Below are 12,702 nucleotides of genomic sequence, written 5' to 3' on the forward strand. Positions count from 1 at the left end.
CTCAACCAGGGACAGGGGCCATTGAATCGGGACATTATACACAACTTCTTCGATCATCTCGGCTATTGTCGCGATATATATATTCACGCCAAACCGCATATATAACATCGTGTTATTTTTACATTTAGGAAAATCATTTCATATTAACTCAATAGGCGTTAAATTTGCATACATAAGTGAATCTCGCGTTTTATGTAAAATAAGAAACCGGTAATCTAACCTATACTACGTTTACACGAGCGTTACTTAATTCTGTAGTAACTTACGAACGATACGATAATTCCTCCGCATAAACGGGAGATTTTATAGTAACTACGATGATATCGTTCGTTTAAGTTATTACAAAAGTAATACTCACGTAAACGTAAACTACTATAATTCCTGTCACATGCACTTACAATTAGTTGCGTTAAAAGAGTCACGGTGCGATCTCGCTTCGCGTCGTATAATAATAGGATAATTACATGTAAATAAATAAAACAATTACCTTGAATCAGAAAAAATAGTAATCGTTGCGTCGCGTAAAGAGTCATCACGGTCGGTATCGCTCCGCGCGTACTTGACGCAAGACCGGCGAGACACTACCGTGTTAGGTTAGGTTAACTGACTGTCTGTGACAGCGCGCTGATCCGAACGCACTGTCTGCACTACACTGCACTGCACTGCACTGCGATACTAACGCCGCCAGTGTCGAAAAAGTGAAAGTGACATTTCTGATTATATATATGTCATATAAGACGTCGGCGTTAGGAGGAGTATCTTAATATAAAATTTTCGCATTTTGACTTTGCGTCGCAATATCTCCGCTCGTAGGGCACGTAGCGGAATATTATAAGAGAACCCCCCCCCCCCCTAATTCGACCCCAAGCTATCGATCAAGCCTACTTAGAACTTGATCCGTTTACTCGTTATCGAGATCTCAACATCGCGAGTACTCGCAACCTGTCGCGTCGCGTAAAAGAGTCACGGTCGGTCTCGCTCCGCATATACTTGACACTACCGTGTCTCTTGATAAAGAACGAACAAGGGTGAAATACTTGTGAAACAACTCTTTATTCGGACCTTAGTACATAAGTCGCGAGAGAGGAAGCAAAAGCTATGGCATACGTTATTAGAATTAAAGAAAGGAAACTTAAAAGAACAGTGCTGCCAAAACTAGAAGGTCACTAGAGTGAATTGAATGCCATATCGCCATATCGCGCCAATGTACATAACTAAAAAAAAGAAATTTTTAATTTATGTTGATTACATATAATTCTAACATCTTGTGCGTTAAAGCTACTCGAAAAGCTCATTTAATTATGCCTCAATTAGTGGGTTGAAAAACATTACAAACTGCCCAACACCCAATTTGGTTTTTGTAAGTTTAAATCTTGTCAGGACAATCTGTCTATACTCACTACTGAAGTTCATACTAGGGTAAATATTTACAAAAACACCTCACTCGCCAATGACCTTGACCTTGACATATGTTGTCAAGGTCACCCTCCTGAGTGATCTTCAGAAGGTTTTAGTCGGCGGTCGTTTTTTATTAAAAAGTTATTAAAGTTTGGAAAATATAGCAGTTATTTTGAGTATTGAAAGGTATAAACGACTAATATATGTGGAAATAGTACATGTATGAGCAAAGAAAAGTTATTTAAAGCAGTGAATCGTAAATATATTGAAATCTTTTTGCTTTAATAATACAATATACATTGCCATTATTCAATTAAATGTTTAAAGCAGATAATAGCTTATATTTTTGGATAGTTCCTCTGTGGAAGGCCCCACTATCGTTAAACTAGACACATAGTGTATCTTCAAAGTACGTGCCTGGGCTTTCTTGTTGTGCTCTGCTGCACATAGTGGTGTGGACTTTTCACGCAAAGCGAGGGCCACCCCACACCATCATGTGCAGCAGAGCACAACAAGAAAGCCCACGCATGTATGGCGGAACCTACTGCCTCCACGCATATACTTTTCACGCGAAACGAGGTGCCACATGGGTTTACGACTTTTCACGCGTGGAAAGTCCACGCTGAAGACACCCCCGCCCCTTTGGGGTGTGTGTGTGTGTGTGTGTGTGTGTGTGCGCGCGCGCGCGTGCGTGTACTATTGTTGAATAATTTTTACAAAGCAAAAACTTTAATGCTTTGTAACTTTTGAACGGATCGTGACCGCTATTTTTTTCAAGGTCAAAGTGACTCAGGGTCGTGACCTTTACAACATATATATGTCAAGGTCATTGGCGAGTGGGGTGTTTTTAAATAATTATCTATACTAGTTATATCTTTGGTCATATGCCACTGCATGTTTGTTTTTAGACTTGTCTAATGCATTTGACAATGTTCTTCCAAACCGCCTCGTACATAAACTCAAAGAGATGGGTCTTCCACTAAAGGTTGTAAATTTGTGTATAATCTTACACACTTTCGCAGACATAGATGGTTCACAACGGAAAATGTATAGGTAGGTTCTATACGTACAAGGTGTTCTTCAGGGGTCGATTTTAAGCCCGACATTGTTTAGTATTTATATTGCCGACCTCTTAAAAAACTTAAGCACGGACTGTCAGATTGTGCAGTTTGCGGATGATATTGCCATCTTTATTTCAGCTTCTAGGATAGAAGATGCTTTAATTAAGCTCGAAAAGGCAGCGAACAGAATCTGCAGGTTTTTGCATAATCTGAGTCTGACGGTTTCCCTTTCTAAATTTTCTTTTGTCATATTTTTTTACTCCTAGCAAATTTACAATCTTTGGAGACATTAAGTAAATTGTTTTAAAGAAAAAAATAAACGTGCAGATACATTCCCAGAGGAATGTATCCTTAATATTGTTGCGCTCGCCGCGTCACACTTGCATTCACTCACACACTTCCGGAGCTCGCGGAAATAAAGGGAACACTGCGTTAAAGAGCAAAACAATCTCAACGTTTATTACAGTCACGTTACAGAAGAGCGTGGACACACGTCCGAACGGTCCAGCGGCTCGAGAACAAATCTGACGGTTGTTGTTTGATCAATCCGGCTTGTTACTAAGGACGCTTCGCGACTCTCTCTTATACCGGGCGTCTCGCTCGAGCTCAGCGCGGATGCAACAATATTAACAATTGCGTCTTTTATCTACTGGGTTTGAAAGAAATATTAACTAGTGTTGAATCTGTTAATTGAGTCCAATGGTTTATACTTCTTCAGTTTTTTTTGTCCAGTTTTTTGTTCAGAAGCCTATTTGCTAGCTGATTTGGATGAGAGTCCAGTTGGTCGACATACTCTGTGGCGTATCTTGTTATTACCTCCTTTACAGTTTCGATATTTAAATCCCAACGAATGATTTCAGTTGTGACAAATCAGGGGGCATTCACTAGTGTTTTTAGTAATTTAGATTGAAACCTTCCCAGAATTTCGATATTTGAGTTTAAAGCTGATCCACATAATTGGATACCATATTTCCAAATTGGCTTCAGAATAGCTTTGTATAGTAAAGTTTTGTTGTAGAGCGAAAGTTTAGAGTCTCGAGCAAACAGCCAGTTCAGTTTTCTTTTATTCCATATGTGCGTTTTCCAGGTCGATCTGCGATCCAAGTGAATTCCTAAGTATTTTGCCGAAAGAGCTTGTGGTATTTCCTTTTTATTTATTTTAACTGGTGGGCATGTTTCTTTGTTTAGAGTAAAAGTGACTTGAACTGATTTTAGTTCATTAAGTTTAATACGCCAGATTTTGAACCATTCTACTATTCTGTCAATAGATTCTTGTAGATTTCTTGATGCTACTTTTGGATCTTTGTGAGAGGCAAGGACAGTTGTATCGTCAGCGTACATTCCTGTAGTTGTGAGTTGTTGGAAGATCTGCTGTAAAAAGAAGATACAACAGGGGACCAAAGATGCTGCCTTGTGGGACACCCGCGTTTATAAGCTGCAAGTCCGAGAGTTCCTTTTAGTATTTTATGGTGAACTGTCTTTCCGACAGATATGATTTTAGAAGTTGGTAGAAGTTAGGAGAAAGTCATTTTTTAATTTTATATAAAAGTCCCAGATGCCAAACCTTATCAAATACTTGAGCTATATTCAAGAACACTGCAGCACAATACGATTTGTCTTCTAAGGTTTTTCTGATTTTCCTTGCAATTCGGTGTACTTGCTCTATTGTTCCATGTTGCTCCCGGAATTCAAATTGATGATCTGGGATGATTTTTTGGGACTTTACGATTGTTTTGATTTTTTTGTAAATAAGTTTTTCTAGAAATTTTGATAAAACAGGCAGCAAACTTATAGGCCTATACGATGTAATCTCTACGGGGTTCTTTCCTGGCTTTGGAATTAAAATTATTTGTGCCAGTTTTCATTGAACTGAGAAATGTCCCAGTCTCAAAATGGCATTGTATATAATAGTTATGAGTCTGATTGCTTTTAGAAGCAGCTCTTTTAATAATTTGCCGGTTATTAAATCATAACCCGGTGCTTTGTTTGGTTTTAACTCATTAAGTATTATATTTTGTACTTCGTTTATTTTTATTCTTCTAATGGGCGCTTCTACTTGGAGTGGCATCTCAAGATATTCCAAGATTTCTAACTTTTTCTTTTGCTGTTGGAGAGTTTTATAAAGTTGGTTCGAAAACCTTTTTAAAATGTTCAGCAAATAACTTTTCCATATTAGTTCTTGCCCAATTACCGTTTTTTTTTTGTATAGGTGGAATTGCTTCTTGAGGTCTTTTGATGTCTAGTCAATTTCCATAGCAAATAATCTGAGGATTTAGTAGGTGCAAGAAATTCTTCTATAGCTTTGTTTTGTACACTTTTCATTAGTTCTTTTAATTGTTTAACGGCTTTGTTTAATTTTGTCTTAGCTTGCGGTGATCTATTTTTCTGCCATTCTTTTCTGAGTTTTCTTTTTTCAGATTTTATTCTTTATTATTAATGGACAGTATGTTACTTTCTTGTTATTAGAATCATTAGGGGTTGCCTCCCGACCGATTTCTTGCACAGTGTTAATAAATTTATCGATTGCCAATTCAATTTTCTCTTTAGTTTTAAGAGGTATTTTACAAGTTAGTCGCTCATCAAGCAGCTCTCTAAATAGATTCCAGTTAGTTCTTGAATTATAAAGAGTTGGTGATTTTGTTTTAGTTAATACATTAGCATTAAAAGTGATTAATATTGGCGAATGATCTGAGCTTAGATCGAGGCATGATTTAGCGCTGAATTGTTGCTTAGAGATGCCTTTCACAATGCAGAAGTCGATGAGATCAGGAATTTTTCTTCGATCTGAGGGCCAATAAGTGGGTTCTCCTGTAGTGGCTGGGTATAGATTATATTATTAGTCAGCATACTCAGCATTGACTGATAAAGTTGTTTTCCTTTTGGAGTGGGTATAGGAGATCTTGAGCCCCATCACGGATGTTTCGCGTTATAATCACTTCCCACGATGAATCTATTACCTAGAGTTCTAAAAAAATCAGTATATTGAACGTGATTGATAGCGTGTTTGGGTGGGCTATAAATAGCAGCTATGGTGATTGGGTCAACCCAGTCTTCTATTGTTAGGCATATTGCCTGTAAATAGTCTTGAGTAAATTTTACATTTTTGTGGTGTTTAATTGATGATTTGATGACTATTGCTGTGCCACCATGTGCAGTGCCGTCCGGATGAGGTGTATCGTAAACAGTATATTTTGGAATGTTCAAATAGCTTTTTTTCGTAAAGTGTGTTTTCGAGAGTAACATTAGGTCAATATTTCAGCAAGAAATATTTAAACTCCCTGCTTTTTTTTAGCCAATCCGTTAGCATTCTAGGCTCCGATTTTAAGTGTATCAGCCATTAGTTCATTTTTGTGATCATGGCTGTTATTAGGTTTAGCATTGTGTCCATTTTATTCAATAACTGCATGATCAATTTTTCAAGTTTGTCATTTGCTTGTTTCTTGTTTGTGGAAGGTATGGTCATAACTTTATTATTATTGTTGTTTGTATCTTTATTATCTACTGTATTATGCATGAGGATTTCAGGATTTTCATCGTACACTTGAGCGTAGCTTAAATTATGCTGAGGTGGGTCAGGTTCTTCTTGGTGGCTTATAATTATGTGAAGATCTTATATTTTGCACATTTATCTTTTTTTCTCTGAGTTTTGGAAAAAGTTTTTATTGTATCTGTTTGTGAGATTCACAGCCTTTGTAACTGGCAGGATGATTCCCTCCGCAGTTACAGCAATTAACTTTATTGGTTTTCTGTCTGATGGGGCAGTTTGATGTTAGATGCTTATCCGCGCATTTTACACATCTTGGAGCTCAAAAGCAGTAATTTTTGGTGTGTCCATAGGCTTGGCACCTTGTACATTGAGCAATAATCTTTTTTTTAAATAGTTGCTCAAATGATATAATGGTATTCAATAGGCATTTAATTTTATATATGTCTTTGTTATTTTCTTTTTGTAGTAGTTCAATGAAGAACAGCGGTAACGGTTTTTTAGTTTTGTTATCGAGGATAATATTTGTTTGCTGAATGAGGTTGTATCCTAACTTGGTTATCTCTTAAAATTTTTAGTGAATATTGATCTTTTGCTATATTATCAAAAACTTGCCACTAAGTGGAGTAATATTTTCAACTCTATTAATAAATATTGGCGGCGATTTAACTATAGTATTCTCTTTTGTAGTGTTTTTATCATTGCCTTCTTTTAGTTCTTTATCAGTATCTAGTATTCCATATGAATTGCTAGTGTTTATTGGTTTATTTAACAAGTAATCGTTGATTCTGGTTTTTTGTCTGTTTTTTTATTACTTGATGGAGTTTCCGGACTGTTTCTTAATCTTTTTTTTATTTTTGTCATCCACCTTTACCCAGTCTTGGTTGTGAGTAAAGGAAGCTTAAGATCCTATTGACTGTTGCTTATCCATAGTTATTTCTCACTTGAATATTGTTTGTTTGAACATGAATACCTTTTAAAGCGCGTGCGCTGATGTAAGTGCGCCTGCGTAGATCCAATTAACCGAGGGCTGTGCTGTCTCCGCCGTATCAGTTGTACAGGTTAGATTGAGGTTAACTAGAGTTGTCAGCCTTTACCTTTTACAAGAGAGACAGGCTTCCACTAAGTTTAGAGGAAGGTCCCTATTTTGCTAGGCCGTGCATCTGCAAAAAATCAGGTCTAAAAAAAGCCAAATAGGGCAGATACCGCTTCTATATGCAAGAGAACAACACACGTGTATATCACTCTACTTACCGAAAATAGAAGTCCGATTTTTGTCATATTTACTAAAAAAAATAAAGGATCAATCCTCGACTGGATGGAAAAGTAATTATCTCCCAACCATCGCATAGCTAGATTATTGTCTTTCGGGAAGGGGACACGCCGCTAATGTGGTTGCCAAGTGTTCTAAATTGCTTAATGTCATCAAAGCTCTGAGGGACACTTGGTGGGGATCTAGTTCCGTGCTACTTTTACAAATTTACAAAGCACTGATTAGGGGTTCCATGAAATATTGCAGCTTTGTCTTTCATTTCAACAATTACAGTATAATGAAAAAACTGAACACAATTTAATACAAGGCCATTCGCTTGGCTTTAGGTCTTAGATCTTCCACCCCTAAAATTGATGTCCTAGGTGAATCGGACGAAAGTCCCTTGGTCTGTTGTTCTAGTCGGTTAATTTTGAAATATATTCTTAAAATACTATCCTTAGACGTACATGTGGTAATAGATAAACTTTATTAATTGCGGTTTATTTCTACGACCTCCTGCAAAACAATCCTAGTAATTTCTTCATTTTATTCAGGAATTTTTTGAGGATGTGTTACGTCATGACGGATCGCGGCTGCACAGCAGAACTCGGATCGCACGCGAGACGTGATCGCTTGTCGGATCGAACGAACCAAGAGGTTCTCCCCGGGGATACCCGCGACCGAGGTTATTCACGAGCCGCATTCCCGACTCCCGATTATCAGAGGGTTTGATCGATCATAATTTTGATAGGGCGGTCGGAATTATGGTATTCTACGCGGTTATTTAAAATATATTGCTCAAATGCTTGCTCTGCTTCCAAGCACTCTCGACGCTCTCGCGCGGGGCGGTAGTCGGCTATAGTTTTATTACACTCCGAACACGTTTTAAATTCTGTTCGCAGCCCGTATTGTACGTAATGCCACAGCACATCTTCGATTTCCTGTCTGGCGAATTGATACTTGACGAGTTGACAACTTTCGCAAATCACCGCGCCGATGGTTTTATCCCGGAAAAATAGTGAATATACGCACATACCAGTCGTCAGCCAATTTCTAAATTACGCGGGGGGTGCAGATAGCCCAAGCGGGGGATAATTGTATGAATATCTCGGGCACATGAGCGTAAGAATTTGCTACGATTTAATGGGCGTTAATTTGAGAAATGGCAATAATGGTAGGTTTTGGAGGACTCGAGAAATAGCTGCTCTCCTTCGTTTTCTACTGAGCGAGTTACGTCGCGGATTATTTCAGAGTACGTGGGGCAACCCGCGGGTCAGCGAATCTCTCCAATTACTATGTCGCACAAATTGCACTGTTTCAAATTGTATTGAAACCCGATGTGCAAGTAATGTCTGAATAGGAGGTTGTACTGAGTGCGCTGCTGCGTTGGTAGGTCACGATAGCACGATTCGCAAAGGTAATACCGGCTGCTTCAATTTTGATAACACGTGGTGAAGACACAGATCGCACGGGATAACCAATTAACGCGCACGATCCGGGAGGCTACTGATGAGAGGCGACGCGTGAGGGAGCGCGATGGTATCTGGCTCATATCGCTCGTCCTCTCAACTAAGGTAGTCGACACTTACCTCGTGTACAGCTAGTCGAGTTCCAGAGGATGGTCTGCGGTACCCTAATGATCGGGGGTTGCGGCTCCGTAATATTGGTATAGGATCTCGGCACGGCGTTGCAGATACCGTGCTCGACGGGAGTCGTCTTCTCTAAGCGTCGCAATCAACTTTAAAGATGGGAGAGGGGAGGCTTGATTAGTGGATGTGTGTGTGAGTGGATGCGGAGAGCGAGCCTTACGTAGGATATTGCTAACGACTGCGTTTACCGATAGATTTGGAGTGTGGGATAGAGGGAGAGGGGAAGCGAACGGCGGTGGAGGCGATAGAAGTGGAGGGAAGCAGGGAGACGCGAAGGGTGAGAATTAATAAAAAGGGTAAAGATACGACTAGGTGAGAGGTTAGGATAGAGGGACGAGAGGAAAGGCTAGGGATAAATTGGGGATTTCGTGCGATCTTCATGCGGCATACGGCATAAAGTAGGGAGACAAGCGAGCGGTAGCGAGTAAGGCCGAGTCCGCACGTAACGCGGCGGGCCCGTGCGTAGACGTCATACGGCATAGAGTAGGGAGACAAGCGAGCGGTAGCGAGTAAGGCCGAGTCCGTACGTATAGAAGAATTACACCATGCAAAAGGACGAAAAAATAGAGAGAAGAGGATCGAAGGAAGACCAATTGAAGAAGAGAGAAAGAGCGAATTCAACCAGCATTACGTATGATAAGAGGAAGAGGGAAGAACTAGAGAGACAGATAGCAGACATATTCAAAAGGAGTAATAAGATGGAAAGATTACCACCTGGAGTGAAGGGAATAAAAGGGAAGGGAAGAGATACGGAAGAGGAAGAAAAAAGGAAGAGTGAAGAGGGAGCGATGATAGCATTACTGAGAAAATTAAAAGAAGAGATGGCAGGCACAAGGAATGAGATAAGGGAATTAAAGGAGAGCTGGAAGGCTAGGGAAGAGAGAATGGAAAAGAAGATAGAGGAATTAGAAGAAAGAATAAAAGAACTAGAGAGACAAGGAGACGGAGGAAAAGGGGGGTTGGGAGAAAAGATCGAAGAAATAACGGAAAAAATGACGGATAGGCAAGTGGAAAAGACAGGAGCCTAGACAAGGAGATAAGGGGGAGTTGACAGAAGAAGTGAGAAGGCTGAAAAGAATAATGGAGGAGAGAGAGAAGAAGGAGAGAAGGAACAACATAATCATAAGAGGACTGAAGAAGGGGAAGAACAGCTTAAAGGAGGAGGCTAAAGTATTTCTGGAAAAGGAATTTGGGACTACAGAAAATGTAAAAGGTGTTCAAGTGGTGGGCAGGGAAGGAAGGGAACCAGTAATAGTAGAGTTGGAAGATTGGGAGGGAAAGGAAGCAATAATGAAACGGAAGAGTAAATTGTTCGGTGAAATTGTTCATATTCATTGATCATGACCTGACGAAAGAGGAGAGGGATGTGCAAAGGAAATTGAGAGAACGGGCAAGAAAAAAACGAGTAGAAGGAAAGAAGGTAAAAGTAGGATATAGAAAAATGTACATAGAGAAACAAATGTATGTGTGGAATGAGGAGGCAGAGGAAATAAGGAAAAGGGAAAATTTTCAAAAACCGGCCGAGATGAAGGAATAGAAGTGCAAGTAACAACGGGAGACAAAAAGAAGAGAAAGAGGGGAGGAAAAAGAAACGGAGATGCAAGCGCAGAAATAAAGATGATATTCTGGAATGTGGCAGGGCTGAAGAAGAAAGACAGAGAATTTGGGGAATACATAGAAGGATTCGAAGTTAAAGGACTATGCGAAACGTGGGTAGAAGAGAAGGAATGGGAGAAGATAAAGAAGAATATGTCAAAGAAGTTTGTATGGAAATGTCAATTTGCGATTAGAGAGAAATGTAAAGGTAAAGCGAAGGGAGGCATAATAACGGGTGTGAGAAAGGAGAAGATAGAGGAGATAGATATTAAGGAAGTAGAATCTGTAAACGGAATGCAGGAGAGAAGGTAAAGGTTGCAGGGGAAATATGGAGAATAATAACGGTATATAATGGGGAAAAAATGAGAACATTACGAAAAGGGCTAGAGGAAATGGTAGAGGAAAGGGAAGAGGAAATTCTATGTATAGGAGGAGATTTTAATGCAAGAATAGGGGGGAAGGTAAGAATTATGAGGGAGACAACAAGGGGGAAAGAGGGAGAAGCTCCAAGGACGAGGTAATAAATACGGAGGGAAAGGAATTTTTAGATATGATGGCGGAAAGGGGATGGGAGGTATGGAACGGTAATATGAGAGGCGATGAGGAAGGAGAATAGACGTTTTTCCGAGGAAGAGGAGCATCGGTGGTTGACTACATCGTGGTGAATCGAGAGGCGTGGGATAGGATGATCAAACTAACAATTGGAGAAAGAGTAGAGTCGGACTACCAACCCTTGGAGGTAGAAATAAGGGGAGGATTAGAAAGTTTAGAGGAGGAGATTTAAGAGAAGACAAAGGAAGTAATACAGTGGGACAAAGAAAGTATCAAGAAATATAAGGAGAAAGCAGAAGAGGTAGAAGGGAGAAGAAGTGGAGGAAAACTTGAACGTATGAGAAAACTTGAAGAAGGCAGTAGAAAAAAGTATGATAAGAAAAAGGATCAAGATAAGGAGGAAAAAAATTGGAGAAAAGGATTGGTGGGATGAGGAGTGTAAGAGAAAGAAGAGGGGGTTGAAGAGGACATACAAAAGATGGAGAATAGGGAAGGAAGGAAAGGAGAAATATATGAGACTAAGAAGAGAATTTAAGGAGTTGTGTAGAAGGAAGGAAGAAAAAAGACTAGAGAAATATGAGGAAGAAGTGAAAAACGTGAAAACGGAAGAGCAAATATGGAAGATAATAAACAAGGAAAGGAAGAAAAGAGTACCCATTGAGGAAGATATAGAGATGGAGGAATGGGAAAAGCATTTTATGCAACTGCTGGCAGGAATTAAAAAGGACAGGAGAGAGGAGATGGAAAGAAGGAGCAAGGAAGAAGACGGAGAGTTGGAGATTCAAGATCAAGAAATTGAAGAACAGCTTAAGAACTTAAAGAGGAAAAAAGCGGCAGGAGTAGATGGGATAGCAGGAGAGGCGTGGAAGTTCAGCGATGGACGGATAAAAGAAAAGCTGAAGGAAATCCTGAAAAAGGTGTGGAGAGGAGAAGGCTTTTCGGAAGAATGGAGAGTAGGGCTAATATCCCCGATTTTCCAAAAAGGTGACCCGAAAAATGTGGAAAACTTACAGGGGAGTCTCCTTGTTATGTACTGCGTACAAGATTTATGCAGGGATATTAGCAGAGAGGGTAAGAAAAGAGGTGGAAGAGAAGAAAATTCTGCCGGAAACCTAAGCAGGGTTTAGGAAGGACAGAGGGACGATGGACAACGTGTATGTGTTGCAGCACGTGGTCAAGAGAGAATTGAGGAAGAAAGGAGGAAAGGTATATGAGTTCTTTGTGGACCTAAAGACGGCCTTCGACAGAGTGGATAGAAAGGTATTATGGGAAGTAATGGAGAAAAGAGGAAAAGAAAAGGTATAATAGAAAGGATCAAGGAAATTTATGAAGGTACGAAGAGTGCAGTTAGAGTGGGCGGAAAAATCTCCAACTGGTTCTGGACAGAGAAAGGAGTAAGGCAGGGGTGCCCTCTGAGTCCGCTACTGTTCTCGATATTGATCGCAGATGTGGAGGAGGAGATGAGGACAGGACAGGCGGGCGGCATGAGGGTTGGAACAGAAAGAATATGGACGCTGGCATATGCAGATGATCTGGTGTTGCTGGCAAAAAGTGTGGATGGAATGAAGGAGATAATAAGGAGACTGGAGAGATATCTAAGAAGAATAAAACTGCAGTTGAACACTGAGAAGTCGAAAATTATGTGCTTTAGAAGAGGAGGAGGCAGAGGAAAGGAGGCGGGATGGGAATGGGAAGGAAAGAGATTGGAAA

General features: G+C 40.0%; 1 protein-coding gene across 3 annotated transcripts in view; it reads left to right on the forward strand.

Moving 5' to 3' along the window:
* Positions 1 to 12,702, forward strand: part of Uvop (ultraviolet-sensitive opsin) — a 127,285-nt gene that overhangs the window by 95,641 nt on the left and 18,942 nt on the right. The gene's annotated exons all lie outside the window — the stretch shown is intronic.

Source organism: Temnothorax longispinosus, chromosome 9 (assembly GCF_030848805.1).
Source record: "Temnothorax longispinosus isolate EJ_2023e chromosome 9, Tlon_JGU_v1, whole genome shotgun sequence".
In the NCBI taxonomy this organism is placed as follows: Eukaryota; Metazoa; Arthropoda; class Insecta; order Hymenoptera; family Formicidae; genus Temnothorax; species Temnothorax longispinosus.